At 43.9% G+C, this 4822-nt stretch overlaps 1 pseudogene; it reads right to left on the reverse strand.

Moving 5' to 3' along the window:
- Nucleotides 1-3820: 3820 nt before the first annotated feature.
- The window catches only part of LOC110225762, a 3701-nt pseudogene continuing 2699 nt past the window's right edge, over nt 3821-4822 (reverse strand).

The raw sequence follows: 4822 nt of genomic DNA on the forward strand, positions 1-4822 counted from the left end.
CCAGAAGTAGATGAAAAACTTTATTTGTACGTGTCGGTTTCAAACCATGCGGTTAGTGGAGTCTTGGTTCGGGAAGATCGCGGGGAACAGAAGCCAATTTACTACGTAAGTAAGTCAATGACGGATCCGGAAACCAGATACACAATGATAGAAAAACTCGCACTCGCGGTGGTGACTTCGGCTCGGAAGCTGCGCCCATATTTTTAATCCCATCCGGTTGAAGTATTAACCAACCAACCACTCCGAACAATACTTTATAGTCCAAGTCAGTCCGGACGTTTGGCGAAATGGGTGGTGGAGTTAAGCGAGTACGATATAGAATTCAAAAGCCGGATCAGTATGAAGGCTCAGGTTTTAGCAGACTTCTTGACCGAGCTACCAATACCTGGAACGATAGAGCAACCAGAGAACCAAACTTGGAAATTACATGTAGATGGGTCTTCAACAAAACAAGGATCCGGAGTGGGAATCAAGTTGGAGTCTCTAACATCAGAAATTCTAGAACAGTCATTCCGATTGTTATTTAATGCCTCCAACAACGAGGCAGAATACGAAGCCCTGATTGCCGGACTTCGATTGGCACAAGGAGTTGGAGCTAAGGAAATAGTGGCTTATTGTGATTCGCAATTAGTAGTTAACCAGTTTAATGGAGACTATGAAGCCAAGGACTCAAGAACGGAAGCATACCTCGAAATGGTGAAGGATCTATCTAAAGATTTCTCGAAATTCGAATTAATCCGCATACCGCAGGGGGAGAATACAACTGCAGACGCACTTGCCGCATTGGCGTCAACATCAGATCCTGAGTTGAAAAGAGTTATTCCAGTGGAATGCATTTCGGAGCGAAGCATTCAAGACAACAAAGAAACCCTCGTCGTTACAAGGTCTCGTGCAGCGGCACGTGACCGTGGCGAACCAGAGATCGAACCGCCACCCAACAAATGGAGGAAGTCAAAGGGATCAAACACATCTAACAAGGAACCCGTTGTCTTAGCAGAAAATGTGATTCCGGAAACGATATTAGAAACAGAGCCGTTAATCGAGGAGGAGGTTCTTGAACCAAACGAACATCCCGAGCCAGAGCCACGAGTATTTCACAAGGTTGACCAAATTCCGGCTAAAGACTGGGGGGCTGACTGGAGGGAGCCAATAAAGCACTACATCATGACAGGCGAGCTCCCAAAGAATAAGTGGCAGGCCAGGAAAATGAAAATCGTTAGCGCGAAATTTTGTCTATCAAAGGATGCATTATATAGACGAGGTGTCAGTGACCCTTACCTATTATGCATTTTTGGGCCCGAAGTTGAAATCGTCATGAGCGAAGTGCATGAAGAATTATGTGGGAGTCATTCATCAGGAAGAGCTATGGCTTTTAAAGTTAAAAGAATGGGATACTATTGGCCCACTATGATCACGAATTGTGTTAAATTTGCCCAAAGATGTAAGCGCTGCCAACTCCATGCACCATTGATCCATCAACCTTCGGAGTTATTCTCTTCCATCTCCGCCCCGTACCCGTTTATGAGATGGTCAATGGACATCATTGGACCATTGCACAGATTAACTCGAGGTGTACAATACCTTTTGGTCTTGACGGACTACTTTTCGAAATGGATTGAAGCTGAGGCATATGTTGGCATCAAGGATTCGGCGGTAAAGACTTTCATTTGGAAGAATATTATATGTCGAAATGGAGTTCCGTATGAAATAGTCACCGATAACGGGCCACAATTCATTTCACAAGAGTTTGATGCCTTTTGTGCGGACTGGGGAATCAAAGTCAGTTACTCTACTCCACGATATCCGCAAGGAAACGGTCAAGCTGAAGCCGCGAACAAGACGATATTGAGCAATCTCAAGAAACGTTTGAATCATCTAAAGGGAGGATGGTACGAAGAAATCCAACCCATCCTATGGGCCTATCGTACAACCCCTAGGCGACCTACCGGAGAAACTCCATTCTCTTTGGTTAATGGCATGGAGGCAGTAGTACCAGCTGAACTCTGTGGAAGTCGGATTCACACACTCAAGTATTTCTATTAATAGGAACGATTATTCTTGAGGGACAAAAAATGAATATGTAAAAACTTATGAATTGCTACGAAAGTTGCTATAGTATTTCTTTCTTGAGCCGAAGATCCCCATTACATGGCCATTGGCCTTTATATTTATACACAGAGAAACGTCATTAAAATGAATAATTAAGTACAATTATTCCCTCTTAAATGTGTCCGTTTTGATCCTTGACTTTAATGCTCGACGTTTGAATTTGACTTGACTCTGATCTTTATGGGCCTCGCCTTCTGGCCCAAACGTCCTTAGGATCGACTTAACCATGACTTTGTCTCCGGACTTGTTTCGAGGTGCAATCACTTCGGATTCTCTTTATGTTGACAACCACCCCGACTGTTCTCTTGACTTGTGGATCTAATGGGCTTTATTATTTATGGGCCGTTATCCTGTCTACGTGGCAATCTTTGGTTGGTCCTGGACCTCTGGTGCGGGATCCGACACCAACAAACTCAACGTGCCCGGACTTCGCCGAACAGAAGCACCATTAAATGAGGAAGAAAATTCAGCGATGCTTAATGATTCACTAGATACCATAAATGAAAGGCGTGATCAAGCTTTGATTCGGATTCAGAACTACCAGCAGGCAGCAGCCCGATATTACAATTCTAAAGTCAAAAGTAGGCCGTTCTTCGTGGGAGATTATGTGTTAAGGCGCGTCTTTGACAATAAAAAAGAAGAAGGTGCCGGTAAACTTGGTATTAATTGGGAAGGACCTTACATTATTACCGAAGTGGTTCGGAATGGTGTCTACAGATTGAAAGACTTAGAAGACAGGCCAGTCAAGCGACCTTGGAATGTGATCAACCTAAAGAAGTTTTATATTTAAAGCTACATGCATTTTATATGTACATGAACTACGGTGTGGCTTGATCCCGAAATGGGTACGTAGGCAGCTCGGAAACGAGTTCAGCTATTAATGAAATTTTTTGTTTTATTTCTTTATTAAAGGAAAAGGTTCGGCTATGCGAACATACAAGAGATTGGAAATAGAGCGTTTATTCAAACAACAAAAATGGAATGTCCTTCATCGTACACTTCGGGTTATGGAGATCTTGTTGACGAGCAGAACACTTCAACTCCTTGACCAGCAAGGTCGAGGATTGGCTTCATGCAGTCCGGAATTCGAGCGAAGTCAGAGATTCCATGCTCGATCCATTCTCCAGGGTGAGATTCAAGGATGTGAAGATCTCTTGATACCGTAGTAAGCCTGCGTTGCATCCGATTAATCCTCTTCCGGAGTCTCCTTTTTTCCAACGTAAGCTTCCGATGTTGAAGCGCAAGTGCATCTATGAATGCCATCGCTGTTCCTTGGTCTCTGATCGAGAGATCCCTGATCAAAGCGCATGGAGCTCGAATCTGGGATCTGAAGATGCCGCGAGGTGGAAGAGGCCGCCTATTTGGCTCATTTGGAGCATCTTCGTTTATCATTCCAATCCTGGAGAAGTCGGACATAGATTCTGAACATCGAAGGTTAAACTCCATACCTGCTAAAATGAAAAAGAGTGGTGAGGAGAAAAGAGAAGTTGAGACTATAATTTATAGGAATGTCATATTCTTGGTAAGCTGCGGATTCTATCTTAAGAATGGAATGATTCGCGGAGAGATTTATGCCCTTAAACCGATCCTGCATTAAAAGACGCATCTCCAAGAATATTTGAAGAGTAAGGAAAATTGCAAATGTTTCCATAAATAAAAAGGGGCCGAAGCCCATTACGAGTTCAAAGTAAGTGAAGAAGTTAGAGAACATTTATGGAAGAGGCTCAGGAACAGGCTCCTTCATCGCCGGTTTAGTTTTCGAAGTGGACGCCTTGTTCTTGGCAGCCACTTCGGGACGATCCCGAACGCGTTTTCGACTGGTACTGGCCTCCTCTTCGTCTTCTTCCTCGCTATCAGATGGAACGGTATGGACCGGAGCATTCACAGGACCCGGAACTCCTTTAGCACGGAGATACATCCGAAGCATCTTCGGGATCTCAGCAACAGAATCGAAGTTCCGCCATTCCCATTGAAAGGGATCAATTTCCAAAGCCCGTATCTTCCTCTCCACCCGAGCGATGCGAGCCTTGAGTGTTTGCCTTTTGAGGCCCAGCCGCTGTCTCTCTTCACACAAGCGACGGTATTTGTCGGCGACCTAGCATAAAGTTGAATGAATAAGATGAAACAAAAGTTTTTAATCAAAGACGACAGATATTAACCTTATCAATAAAGTCGCAAGCCTCTTTCTTCTCCTTTGAAGGAAAGTGAAAGACGGCATGAGGGAAAAGAACGCCGGCCGGTTCAAAGCCGTCGCCGGACAAGAAGAGTGGGCTGCCGGGATCAATGGGGGCTACTTTTTCGTTTTTCATTAATATGGTGTTATGAAGTTTCTTGAGGAAAGATCAAAGGCAAAACAAGCTCTTACTTATAATAGGGTTAGAGTTTGTCTTGGGAATGAAAATTCAATAATGGTGGCGTGCCCTAATGGTTTAAACCATTTTTGGAAAATCGAGAAAAGGCAGTTATTGCATTAAAGACAAGCCGTTTTTCCTACTTTTAAGAAATAAGAAGGTAAAGAGCAGCCGTCGCATTAACTACAAAAGTTTCTAAGGCCCAAACCCAATAAATTTACCGAGTTGACTAAACCCGATGTGGGGAACTCGCTTTAAGCCGAGCTCAGTTCTCGCATTCTTAAGAGAAAGGCCTGATCAGCCTAAAAATCTCAAAAGCATAACCACAAGGCCACAAGGGTTAAAAGCGGACTTTGCAAACC

Source organism: Arabidopsis lyrata (genome assembly GCF_000004255.2).
Source record: "Arabidopsis lyrata subsp. lyrata unplaced genomic scaffold ARALYscaffold_8, whole genome shotgun sequence".
Lineage (NCBI taxonomy): Eukaryota > Viridiplantae > Streptophyta > Magnoliopsida > Brassicales > Brassicaceae > Arabidopsis > Arabidopsis lyrata.